Raw genomic sequence first — 14720 nt, 5'->3', positions numbered from 1 at the left:
TGGTGTTTTTTTTTTGAATAATTGAACTCACGTGCTCAGTGAGAAAGGCACGCTTGTGCACATGAAGCTTCCGCTTTTGTGTGCACAAATCTTTCAGGAACTTAGCATAAGTAGGTATTTGCTTGATTGCTTCGAGAAAAGGAATATTTATATTGACTCGCTTAAACATCTCCATCATCTCATTGTACTGGGTACCTTTCTTCTGTTGCACCAATCGTTGTGGAAATGGGGTAGTAGGTACATGAGATGGTGCATGGACATCAACATTAGTGGAACTCTTAGAGTCACTATCATGCTCAGATTCCTTTTCTACAACAGGTGTTTCCTGTGGAGTTGTATGCACCGATGAGTCTGATTTAGACTCGATTCACTGTGGTACACCTACGTTGTTATCAACAACCTTACCACTACAAAGAGTGGTGACAGCATTCACATGATCACGTGGAGTCTCATTACAAGTTGAGGTGCTTGCCTGAAATGCACTCTTTTGAATTTGTTGAGGTTGACTAGGGAGTTTATCTTTTTCTCTCTCATTTAGTACATCACAAATTTGACCCAATTTGAGTACTAAACTCGCAAGCCTATGGTCATTCAACTTCTGATAATGCAAAATATTTTGATTCATTTGGTTCATACCATCATCAAAACTAGGCTTTTTATCTACAGGGTACTGTGTGTGTGACTGTACTTGGGGGTTTCTAGGATATGAGTATCCTTGGTTATTACTCGTTGTACCCGCTTGTACGGGCCCTTTAGACCGTGAGAAATTAGGGTGATTCCTCCGCCCTGGGTTGTAGGTCTGAGAATAAGGGTTGTTCTATTGCTTATGATATAAAGCATTGGCATGTTCAAGTCTGGACTCCTGAAATGCTTGTAGGTCTGGACAATTATCCACTAGGTGGTCTGAACTATGGCATGAGGCACAAGCGGCCATTTCAATTTGGTCACGTGGAGTAGGGGGAGTAGTTTTCACATTCTTCTGCAGCTCTAGCGCTTCTACTCTCCTAGCCAATCTTTGCATTTTCTTCAAAGTCGGACTCAATTCTATTGACATTAGCTACATGGGCGATCTTTTTAGGTTCACAGATGGACTCCCACTGCTGAGTCTTTTCAGCGACTTCGGTTAAGAAAGTCCAAGCCTCATTAGCACTTTTGTCAATAAATGCACCATTGCACATTGACTCAACTGTGGTTCGTGTTCTGACATCTAAGCCTTCACACAAAATTTGCACAAGTCTCCATTTTTCAAAACCATGGTGAGGACATTGGAGCAATAAGTCGTTAAATCTCTCCGGATATTTGTCCAAGGTCCCACCTTCTAATTGCACAAAACCATTCAGACTTTGACGAATTTTCACAGTCTTGCGGTTAGGGAAAAACTCTTTTGTAAGATCATCCCATGTTCTAATAGACTTTGGTTGTAGGGCATGCATCCAGGACTTTGCTTTTTCTTTCCAAGATAAAGGAAACAGTCTCAGTTTGAGGGACTCTTCCGGCATTTGGTTAAGTCCCACAGATATCTTCAAAATCTCTTACATGGTGGTAAGGGTTTTCAGCATCAACCCCTCCAAACACATGCAACATATGAATTGTGCTTGCTTTCAGTTCACATTGGCCATCATCAGCTGGTAAATTGATGCAAGAGGGTTGGCTTGCCCTAGTTGGGTGCATGTGCTCCTTCATACTACGGTCCTGGTTTAACTCTTCACCCATTGTTTCGGATTGGTCAGGACTGTCTATTTCAGAACTGGGTATGTCAACAATATCCTCTTGGCTAGTTCTAATTAGTCGATTTGTTTGGTCACGAAAAGTGACAATCATAGCCTAGCATGTATATCAGTCAACATGTTATAACACCCACACAGTCAAGAGATCACAACTCAGGGAAACAATGCCACAAAAGCTAACACTTGGAACTATGCACACAGAACTGATATTGCTTTTCAGCAACTGAGATATGCTCGCAGAACTAACAAATTTCAGCTAGCAAATAGTTACTCTAATACCACAGGATCAAGAACAAAAATGTGTTGCAGGTATTTTGACAGGGTTATGTAAAGCAACCAGTTTCAGCAAAAACGTTATAGCATTCACAGAGTCATGACAGTTAACAAGTTTCGAAAACGATATCGCCGGTATAAACCGGGTTTAGGCTCATTAAACACGCTGTCCTGCTCCTTTTTATTTTCCTTCTCCTCTTTTGGTTTGTTTCACAGTGTTGCAGGTACCACCGATTGTGCTGCTCTTTTTCCTTGGTTTGTATTTCAGCTTCACAGGTACCTGGTAGCTCAACAACAAGTCTCAGTTTCTCAAAAATGGACAGAAAAAGCAAGGAAAAGACAGTATATGCACTCAGTATGATGGACTGTGAGAGGAATCTAAAACACGTCAGTGACTTTGATCGACAGACAAATGAGCAGAATAGATCAAACTGATTTCAACCCAGGGTGCTATTAGCGAAGTCAAAAGAGACAGAGACCAAACTTAACAGAGCTGGAACAGAAATTTTACATTGAGATGGTAACTATGAGCGATTTTTTTTCTTTTTTACAGGGTTATGCAAATGAACTGCAGAACAATTTAAGTGCAAAAGTGAGAGGATGCAGTCACATGAGTTTCAGAAGTACAACAGTTTGGAAGCTACAGAACCAAGAGTTTCGACCAATATACAACCTAAACTACAGAATATTGATAAATAAAGATGCAGCTAACTCAAACTAAACAAGATGCATTTATGCGATGAAACTATTAAAAACTTCAGCAAGTGTCATAGAGCTCAGCTACAGTCACCGCTAACACAGAAAGAGGAACAATGACTTCACAACTTTTAACACTACTCAGAAAAATATGTTACAGGACATGGAAATTGCAGGGTTACAGCATACTAAAAGCTACAGCATGAGAAGCGAGATGAGCAGATGGATTTAACAGCTAAGTTATGCTAAATTATTCACAGCTACAGAAATGATTCGAGTAAAATTGGAAGCTACAGTTTCAAAACATTCTTAAATGCGACTTATAACAAATGCAGATGCAGTATCCTACAGGTTGAAAGAGTTATAACCAACTGAAAATTTAACACAAAAACAAACTAAACTACAGAATGTATTAACTACAGATTAAACTGACTCGAACAGATACAGGACAATGATAGTAAACAAAAATTGAAAGATGCAGTCCTAACAAATTTACAACCTGAGTTATAACAGAACTAGCTACAAGAACAGACAACTTAAACTAGACACAAGATGCATGTGCAAATGGATTAATTATGCTAAGACACGGTAGCAAGGTTACAAATGCAAGTGAACTACAAATTGAAAAAAAAAAAACAGGAGCTGGGATGCAGGTAATTTAAATGAAGTAAAATTAATAGCTACAGAGAATACTTAAGAGATGAGATGACAATTATATACACAGATGGATTTAACTACTGTAAGCTAAAAAAAAGTAAAGGAAAACAATTGAAACTTTTGCTAAGCAGCTACAAGATTACAGATGAAACTGACTCAGGCACTAAAAACTCTTTTTTTTTTTATATATATAATGAAATGATATGATAATGCAAGTAAACAGAATGCAAGATATATAAAATATGATTACACTAACAGGATATGAGAGGGTTGAGAGGATTTCAGTAATGAAAGCTACAAAGCTACAAAAACAAAAGCTAAACAACTTAGTTATACTAACAGTGACTGGGAAACCAGTAGAATTCGAACAAATATTTAAAAGACTAAGCTGAAAATCAGTAAAGAGAAACTTTATATCACTCCAACGCTACCGAGTCCCCGGCAGTGGCGCCAAAAACTTGGTAGGTCTATAAACAGTACCTACAATGACTGCAAGTGCACAGTGCCAATTGTGTAAGGTACAAATACAGGTCGATCCTCAGGGACTTGGAGGGTGTAAAGTTGAAGCTAAGGTCTTGCTCAAAATGATTCAAACTGAGAGTAACAAAAGGGTTTTGGTTGTCAATACAACTAGATGGTTGGTAGTAACTGAAATAGTTTAAACAGAATGTAAAGCAATATGCAAATGTAAACACTGATAATGAGGTTACTAGAGCAGTCAAATACACCACTAACTTAAACTAGGTATTCATCTGATGATACTTCTCTTATTCCTTATGACTGATAACAGGGGGGTTCTGTATATCTAAGGTAACTCCAATATGAATAATCCAATCACAGCTAAGGTATTTCTCCTAAGCATTAACTGTCTGTTTAAGGCACAACTAATCAAAAGATCAATATATATGGTTAAGCATGAGCTGCAGTTCTTAAACACAGGATTGCTCTAACTACAATGGATGCATGACATACGCTGTGAAAGTAAAGTGCTGAAGCTCTAAGATTGAATGTTATTCTAAAACATTTAAGCACAACAAGATCACTACCAAAAGCATGAATAACAAAGCATTAAGCTAGGGCTTCATCTCAACCCTGGTAGGTGAATTTAGAACATAATGAACAAGATGAAAATATGAATTATATTAAAACTTGATGATCCAGCTAATCTTAGATGATTACACAATTCACAGAGAACCCTTTTTATACCCCATTTTCTTCTCAAACACTAGAATTTGATAATTAGAAAGCAACCACTCACTCAAAACGCGTTTTCCCTACAAACCCATTCTGCAATTTCAACTCAGCAAGTCCTTGATGTGATGTTCTACAGCCGTAAAAAAAACATAGCCTTATGTTTCTCAACCCTAGCTTCTAGGGTTACTATTGTGGGGTAGAAGTTATGATGTAGATAGAAAGAGGCTAGGAGATTATTGATTGCATAGGGCGGCTGATAGGTTGGCTATGGTCGGAAATGGAAGTGATTGATGGAGGAAGAGAACTGATGGTTTTTGCAGAGCTTGTAGGGAAGAAGAAAACGAAGTGAAGGTGTGTTTGGCTTCTGTTCATACAAAGGGAGAAAATATGAGGATATGGTGTTCAGCGGAAGCAGCAGACGTTGATGCGTCGAACAGATATGTTGTTGGATGTTGTGCAGTTATGCTAAATCTGACGACCCAGACATGGCAACGGGTTTGGGTCTTGGATCTTGGGTGTTATCACTTCTAGTCCCGTGTTTTCTTCAAATTTAATATGTCAAGCCCACGTCTAGTGTTAGATCTTGCAAACAACATTCTTCACTTACGGATGAGGTGCAAACAACATTTTTCACTGCCTTCTAGCGCGAGTCTTTGTTGTCTCTCTTCTGTTGTCCCTACTTCTCTGTTCCTTTTGGCTTCTCAATTCATCCAAGCTTTATTTAATACCTAAAAACACAAAGTTAATTAGTAAAAGTATTTATTCTTGAAAACAGTAAAAATACAGAATTTGGAATAATATATGATTTTAAAGCGCAAAAGATGAGTTAACTGCCAATAAAAAGGTGTACAAATATGCAATATTTGGCACTCATCACTCATCAATTATCGTGCTCCCTCTATTGAACTTCCTCTCTCTTAGTATCGAAGAATATGATCCTTACATGATCAAAACCCTCAATAATATTACCAGCCTCATCTACAAAATATGAAAGAGTACTCTGATTGTGTCTCATGCTAATATGATTATGAAAAAACTAAACTATTATTGCGATCCCCATCATAATTAATCCAAGTTTCCTTAGCTTTCTACCTCAAGTCTTTAACATGTTATCCAGCTGAGCTCTAGATTGACGATTTTATTTTTTTTATTTTTTTTGCATCTGACAGATCTAACCTATTTATCTTCATCGTGGGAATCTTCATATGAAATAGTATTTGTTAGAGCAGTGGTCGGTCGAACTCGCAGGCGTTGCTATCTCGAGCTTGTTTTGAAGTTTAGTTGCCAAAACTATAAGTCTTGATTTCTAGTCTACTTATAACTAAGTCTCGGATTAGGATAGAAAGTGTAGTTGAGCATTTTACTTCACGGTATTCATCGATTGAAGACGAATAACTACTAAGGGGAGCTTATGGAACCTCATCAACAAAAGGTATGTGGAAACTTGAACTCATCTATCACTCAAAGTCTATCTACTCTATCTCCTATTTGAGACAAGAGTCGTATAGCTATATAAACTTAGATTATACATATTTGATATTTCGAGCTGAGTTTAACTCGCTTACATATTTCCCGAAATATATGTTGGCAAGCTTTCGCTTTAACCAAGTTCATCTTATATACTTGATGAAAGTCAAAATATGATCATGTGAAAATCGTCTGGTAACATCTTACATGATTTGTGTGAGACAATCATTTGATGTTGACTCAGAATGTTTCGTATTGATCATTTGATCACTTGAAAATTGCTTTGAAGCTAATAGTTTGTGTGAGACAGCTATTGTCGTCTTCTAAGAATGTTTCAATGATTGAAATGGGAGTTTAGAAAACTTAACCATAATTGGATTTAAGCACAAAATGCGTACTTTCATATATGTTGATCCAAGACCGGAATGTAGTATGCATACCCGTATGCGTACTGGCGAGGTCAGGTAAAGTCCGGGAGCTAGAGTATGCGTACATGTACGCGTACTGGCGAAGTCAGTTGAAGTACGGGTACTATAGTATGCGTACCAATACGCGTACTGGTTTCAACTGAAACTTGGAAGTGTACGACAGTATGCGTACCCGTTTGCATACTAGCGAACACAGTCCAAGTCTGCCTACTTAGGTATGCGTAGTGTTCGCATACCTGAGAAAGTTATGTTCTAAAATTGGTTTATTCATGAACTAATACATTTATATAACAAGGGATGCAATATTTTGTAAACCGTGCCTATAATGTTCATGAATTGATTCGAGTGAATCAAAATCTATTTTGCTTCAATTGTGTCTTGTTTACTTCTATGAGAATATAAACAATTGAACAACTCTATAGAACTAGTTTCATTTGAGTCATTTTAACTTGTTATGTTTAAGATGAACAAGGTTGATATGAAAGTGTTCATATGGCTAACTTCGGCTAACTATTGTTGACCCAACAAAGGTGTACACGTTTAGGTATTGTTACTAATATCTAAATGAAGTCACTTTTCATTTGTGTGTAACAAGCTAAGTTCGATCTAACGGTTGAAAGATATTAGCTTGAGTCTAATCGGGTTTTTCATTTAACTGTGAATATCAAATGCTTTGTTACCAAGGTAACATTAATTGCAAACCCTAATTTGAAGACTATATAAAGGAAAACTCTAGAAAATGGGAAACCTAATCCTCACACCTCATGTGTGATACTAGTTGCGTCTAGAGTCGATTCTCCTTTAACCTTATGATGGGTTTGAATGTAGAATTTTAAAGGTGGAATTTATGGATCCAGGGGATTTGGTAGAATTATGTTTCCCTCTGTATGTTTGGCTGCTCGAATCCTTGGAATCACGTTTCCTATAGGATTCCCTTTTCCATCAAATCCTCCATATGGAGTCCGACCCCTCCCCCCTAAGATTTGCTGGGAAACTTATCAAGGGATTTATGAACCCATTTTTTTTGAACTCTAAACCCCATATATATGCAATTTTAATATTTAAGGATAATACCACACAATACAAAGACATTAATACAATAAAACTCTAGAAATCCTAGGAATTTTTATTGAGTTACCGAACACACAAGGAATTTACGTAAATCCCAGAATTTGTAATCCCATGGGATTACAAATTCCTAGAAACTATGAATTCTGCAAACAAACCCACCATTAGTTTTTTTCTAAAACCCAGTAGGTTAACGACTCGAAGACTTCATTGGGATTGTGAAGCCAGACCCATCTATTTTCTCTGTAGTTGCGTGTTATGATCTTGTTGATTTCTATCGTGATTGAGTATTATCTTCTCTAAGATTTGCTCAAGATTTAATCTCTTATAGGCAAGATAAAAAGTAGTCACATACATCTTCCTCTCATCGTTTGTGATTCCATAATATCTTGTTTCGCTACCATATGATTAAGATTATTGTAGGTGATTGATATTTCTAGGTTGTTCTTCGGGAATATAACTTTGGTATATCAATTGGTTCATGTTCACCTTGATTTATCAAAAGACATAACAAAACTCATAGGTATATCTGACGGAGACAGATTTATCTATTCAATAGACTTTTATATGTGAGACAGATTGGTTTATCAAGTCTTCGACTTTGGGTCGTAGCAACTCTTAGTTGTGGGTGAGATCAGCTAAGGTAATCAAATGTGCATAATCCGGTGTGGTTCTATAGGCGTAAGGAGTGTGATTGTACCTTGAATCAGTGTGAGATTGATTAGGGTTCAACTGCAGTCCAGTACGAAGTCCATTGGCAGTAGGCTAGTGTCTGTAGCGGCTTAATACAGTGTGGTGTTCAAATCTGGACTAGGTCCCGGGGATTTTCTGCATTTGCGGTTTCCTCGTTAACAAAACTTCTAGTGTCTATGTTATTTCTTTTCCGCAATATGTTTGTTTATATAATTGAAATATCACAGGTTGTGCGTAAGTTCAACCAATTGTGAATCCAACCTTTGGTTGTTGATTAAATTGATTGGTACATCGTCCAAGTTATTTCTTATATTCAATCGGGATCGTAAAATCCTATTTGTTTGATTGCAGATTTAATTGAGTCTGACTGTCTAGTTGATTCTCTTGAAAGTATATTGCATTTAGTCCATACAGATTGCTAACCGAAATATTGGGTGTGGTTGTTAGACCTCCGCTTTTTCAGTATTCATCATGTTTGGTCGCGCATATGCATGCCCTAAACAAACATTGATATTTCCAAAGACATTCGTGTTCCAATCTCTTGAATTCTAATTCAATCGCTTCAACTTTCTAATGAAAGTAAAGATTGGAAAATCTTGTAAACGAGTATCCCAACTCTCACTCACCACTCGCATAAAATTAGCACACTAAATCCACACTTTTTGAAACTTGAAAGGAGCACAAATAGGTCTATTAGAAACAAAAGGATAACCAAAGAGAGGGGAACGATCAAACAAATCTCTAGGTAAATCCTTACATCTTCGGTCCTGTAATTTTCCAACCAAGCTTCATTGATAATATATATCTATTTATCTTTTGAATAATTCTACCCAAACCTGACTGACCATTAACGCAAGTAAAATTATTTTCCAAATTATCAACTTCAAATAGATTATTATTTGCATATATCTAGTCCCTGAATTCACTAATAACTGCTGCAATTGGTGTTTTACCACTACACTTATCTTTAACTCTTATAATATAGTTAAAATCACCAGTAACCAACTGTGGGTCTAGTTTATTGTCCAAGCTCAATTGATTCCTTAAACTTCTTTTAATGACCTACAAACCACTCAGATTTACAAAAAAAACATAAGCATCGTTTATATCTACAAAAATTTGCTTGTTTGTACTTTTACCGAATACCTCTGGAGCTGTAATATTAGTAGATCAACAAATCCAAAGATTGCTTGGATGCACTTTCTTATAATTATGATCAACTTTAATAGACATAGACTATTAATGAATTCTAGGATTTTAATGCACCTTAAACTCAACAAATGCATAGATACATTATTATGTTTGTACTCTTTACATAACTGCTTCAATTTTTTCGTAACATGATAACCAGTCATGCCAAGTATGTTCTAGAAGAACACACACCATCAATACTATTTTATTTGTAACATGCCAGTATGACTGAATACCACCGTCTATGGGCCATTTTGTGTTATATTTTTTTTGTATGATAAGTAGTACGTAGCATATTCTTTATTAGTTTTCGCTTCATTCTTCTTCTTTTTTCTCTTACTTCAAAGACGCATAATCAAATGAGGTACCATCCTTTTTTTTTAATAAAGGAGGTCACCCTCAATACATTGAAATTAAGTTTTCGTTTGTTCCATAATTGGAACAACGATTCATCATTACAGTTTCATTCCAGTCCTGAATAGTTAGGTAATTAAGCATCGTCCACAGACTGTGATCCATCCAGTAGTGTTTGATCATATACTTGTTACAAAAAGAAGCTAGATTTGTATCCCAAATGACATTTTTTGTTCTTACTAAAGTAAAATCCCGGGCTATAAAATTAATGTCAAATTTTGTGTTGTTTCCAAAATATTCACTGATCTTGTATCTTTTTTGGCGAACTTTTGCATACATTCCTATTAGCAGCAGCAAGGTTGGTTCTGAATCACTCGCGAAAGAGATTTTGTGTCCGTTCCACTGTGTTTCCCATTGGAAAGCTGCATTTGCTCCCACCTTTTCTAAATAATCTCTGGTTATACAGTCGACATAGAGTCCTCTTGCTTCTATGACTGTACATGTGTGGTCACAAAGAGTCAGTCCAACACCATCTTTTGAAGAGTAGTCTATCCTGTGTAAAGCTATGTTTATTGTGAGTATCATTTTTTTTTTCATTCACATTTACAGTCTGTTGGGTCCAGTTTCATAGGGTTGTAGTAATTTGAAGCGACTCATCATTTTTTGGGCTGTAAAACAAATCATCCATTATACTATGCCCTGGTTTGGTTGTAGCACTATAACTATTTATAAACTTAATTATGTTATTTGATATCACTACACTATTCTGCTTTTCATGTTTGAAAACAACCTTGCATCGCACTTTCCATATGAACCAAATTACAGTACTACATAAGACATACCAATCAATATCATATTCTCCCCTTCGGGGATTTGCGAAGCAATCAGTTAACCATTCATGGAAGGAAACAATATCATTCCGTATAAAATCCATATCAAAATTAAAATGCATCCATACCTGAGATACGTAGTTACATTGCAAGAAAAAATGTGTCATACTTTCTTCATGCTCATTACATAGTTTACACTTAGTATCTATATCTGGTATAACTGCCGCCACTCGCATACTATTTGGGAGTATGGAATGGGCTGCCTTCCAGATGAAAGTTTTAATGGCAGGAGAAGTCTCCATTCTCCATATCATACTCCATATTTTTTCAACTGTCCCCCCTGAGTTTATATGATTGTAAAGCGACTTGACAGAAAACGTACCTTTATCATTTATAGTCCATCTGGTAGTGTCAATTTTATCCTCCACTGGAATTTTTATTTTCTGAATCTTTGTTGTTGTGTGCGCATCAAAACATTTACTCAATTTCTCTAGATCCCAATTTTTTTGATCAGTAATTAGATCACTCACTTTTCTTAGACCCTCATAATTTGTATCAGGTCTTTGCATAGGGATTTTAGTGTCTGGGATCCAAAGATCATCCCAAATGTCGATATTCTTACCATTTATTATCTCACAGTAGCAACATTTTTTAATTCGGTTTATACCGTTTAGAAAGCCTTTCCATATCCAGCTATCTCTACTTTTAGGTTTACCATCTATATGAAGAATGTCATCATTGGGATAGTATTTTTCTTTCAAAATAGTTGCACACAGAGAATTAGGGTTTTGTTTTAAGTTCCAGCCCATCTTTGCTAACATAGCAAGGTTAAATCTCCTAACATTTTTTATATCTAACCCCCCTTCTTCAAGAGTTTTACAGATGGCATTCCAATTTTTTAAGCACGCTCCTTTTTTTCCATTTTCATTTAAGCCTTTTTCACTTGTTCCCCACCAATAATCACGTTGAATCTTGGTTAACTTATCACAAATTTTGACTGGGATTTTAAAACAATTCATTTGATACACATACAAAGAAGTACTGACATTTTTTTATCATAACAGTTTTCCCCGCATTGTTTAGGGTACTACTGTTCCATCCAATAACTCTGGTTCTCATCGTATCCACTAATGGTTTAAAACATTCGACTTTAGATCTGGTAGTAAATAGTGGCGAACCTAAATATTTATCAGTTGGGGGAATAGCAGTAACACCTATGATGTGTTTTACCCGTCTTCTAATATCTGAATATGTTTTGGAACTAAAGAAAACCCCCGACTTGTTTAGGTTTATTAGCTGCCCTGATGATAGACTAAAATCTCTAAAGAGTTTAACTAAACTTTCACAAGACTTAACAATCACTTTACAGAACAGTAAACAGTTATCAGCGAAAAGTAAATAACTAATGAAGGGAGCTTTATGAACAAGTTTTATACCCTTGATCAGCCATAAATTCCCAGCACTCGTAATAGTTCTAGATAACGCTTCCATATAAAACAAGAAGAGATATGGAAATATCGGATCTCCCTGCCCCAGCCCCTAGTCGGTTTAAAAAAGATTGTCGGATACCTATTTAAAAGAACATCTAAAGTTGTCGTCGAGATGCATTGGTGTACCAAGTTACACCATTTACTGTTGAAACCCATTTTATTCATAATACGAATTAAAAAGTCTCGTACTACCCTTTCGAATGCTTTCAACATATCAATTTTTAGGCCCATAAAACCCTTCTTTGATTTTGAATTTTTCATTTTATGGATTAATTCGTGTGCCAGAGTAATGTTTTCCGATATCTGCCTTCCAGTGACGAAGGCATATTGGTAGGGAGAAATAGTTTTTTCAAGCAGGGACTTCATTCTCCCTGCCATTAACTTAAATATTATTTTATAACAGGTATTTGCTAGAGCTATAGGCCTAAACTCCACAGGAGTTGTATGGTTAAGATTTTTGTGGATTGAAGAGATGAAAGAGGCATTCATCTCTTTAGAAATGTGCTCAGTAATGAAATTTTTTTGAACCATGTTAGTTAAATCAGCTCTAACAATTTCCCAATTCTGTTGAAAGAAATTTGGTGGAAAACCATCCGGTTCCGGACTTTTATCCGGTTCCGTAGAGAAGAGAGTTTTCTTGATCTCGTTTCCTAGAGGAGTAGCACACAACATATCATTGTCCTCTTGATCTATAGTATTTGGTATGAGATTTATCATACTCTGGTCAATATCAGGGTTTACCGTAGTAGCAATTTTCTGAAAGTGACCAAACATTATTTTCATCTTTAAGAGTTTCGATTCTATTTCTCCTAAATCTCTGGTTAGCTTTATTGTGGAAAATCTAGTGTTTATGTCCCGTAAAGCAATATTCTGGTCTCTACTCTTATCTTTCCAAAAAAATTCTTTTATAGCATACCATTTAGCAAGATCGCGTCTCAAGTTTGCTAAGTCAGTTATTTTGTTAGGTTAGTTTACCATGTTATTTGTCTTATCCATATATTTTTTTTATCTTTTGAATATTACTACTGATGTTTCCAAAACTAGTTCTATTCCAATGTTTCAAGATATGTTTCACATCTACAAGTTTCTTATTTACTTTATGGGCTGGTGACCCTCTAATTTTTTTATTCCAACTATTCAGGATCAATGGTTTACACTCCTCATGTTTAATTCATTCCCCGAAATATTTAAAAGGCGTAGGGCCATTATTCCATTGATTATGAGTGTTCAATTTTATTGGAACATGGTCAGAGGCTAGAGGGCCAAGGTGTGTTATGCTAGAGTTAGGAAATTTCCTATTCCAATTATCGTTTACTAAGCCTCGGTCTAATCTCTTCTCTATATTTTGATCATTTTGTCTATGGTTATTCCAAGTGTCGGTGTAGCTTGTGAAACCTAAATCCATGAGATTACATTCTGTTATTAAGTTATTGAAAATTCTGGCTTCTTTTCTCCTAAAAGGAAATTTAATATTGTTTTCCTCTTCATGAAGAACAACATTTAGGTCTCCTATGATTACCCAAGGATTGTTTATAGTGTCTGCCATTTGGCTTATAATGTTCCAAGACTGAAGTTTAACCTTTTTGTAAGGACTCCCATGGAAGCAAGTAAGTGTCCAGCTAAAGTCATTATTATGATTTGTAATTTTAGCATTTATTTGGTTGAATCATAATTTTCAATCTGTAATTTAACATTATTTTTCCACATGAGACACAAGCCTCCAACCTTACCTCTAGGTGGAACTAGGAAGAAATTTTGAACATTTATTTGTTTCATAATGTTTTTCATCTTTATGTTCTGCTGTTTTGTTTCTGAAAGGAATAATATGTCTGGATTTTCCTTGTTTAGAATGTCTATCAGGCTGTTTTTGGTTTCTAATCTACCTAGCCCTTGGCAATTCCAAGCAATCATAGATATAAACTGCCAAAAATAAGAGACTTCTGGATATCGAAATTTTTCTAGGACTAAACATATAACTGTGATATTGTGACTACCTAAGCAAACAATCATATTTCTAATCCACAGTATTTGATTCAAAATTAAATATAGCCAATTCAAAATTAAAGAAATTTGATAGGAAGTACTAACCTCAATTTCAGTTTGTGTTGTATCTGCTTCTGCAGTTTCAGGCCTAGCTTTTGCTTTTACTTCATCTTAAGATTTTGTTTTCTCCTCTTCACTCACTTTCTTCTGAGATTTAATTTTTAGGGTTCTGCTCTTCAATTGACTCCTTTCTCTTTCTCTGAGGGATTGTGGTTCCTCGTTGATTTGTCCTTGAACTTCCTCTAAATTCTGGGGAACAGACTTACTGATTTCTCTAGCATCTCTCTTCCAATGCCCTGGTTTATGGGATTGAGGTTTTTTTTTCAGAAGGTGGTGATTTTGATTTGGTAGGAAGGTTGTTAAGGTTTTATTTTGAAAGGGATTGAACAGGGGGTGGATGGGTTGATTTCCATAAGCAGTTAGGTTTTGATAGAAGTAAGAGGGATCAATTTCTGGTGGTTTTCCTACAGTATCAGTTAGGGATTTTTTCTCTTTTTTGCTACTCAGATGTTTCTTCGATTTTTCTGAGGAAGAAAGGTGAGTGTTTCGTATCATTTGTTTTCTAGGTTTTGTGACTGGGCTGGGCTTTTCCTGGGCTTTAAACTTCTC

The 14720-nt window shown here is 36.0% G+C and overlaps 1 long non-coding RNA gene across 1 annotated transcript; it reads right to left on the bottom strand.

The window, feature by feature from the left end:
• Window positions 1–4469: 4469 nt before the first annotated feature.
• Window positions 4470–14619, bottom strand: LOC113321470. Its single transcript, XR_003346681.1, has 2 exons — window positions 14157–14619; window positions 4470–5275 (listed from the first exon to the last, which is right to left on the bottom strand). It is a non-coding gene; the product is annotated as an uncharacterized LOC113321470 (long non-coding RNA).
• Window positions 14620–14720: the final 101 nt, after the last annotated feature.

This window comes from Papaver somniferum, chromosome 11, assembly GCF_003573695.1.
Source record: "Papaver somniferum cultivar HN1 chromosome 11, ASM357369v1, whole genome shotgun sequence".
Classification (NCBI taxonomy): domain Eukaryota; kingdom Viridiplantae; phylum Streptophyta; class Magnoliopsida; order Ranunculales; family Papaveraceae; genus Papaver; species Papaver somniferum.
The sequence above is the reverse complement of the archived record's forward strand: the minus strand, read 5'-3'. Positions and strand labels throughout refer to the sequence as shown.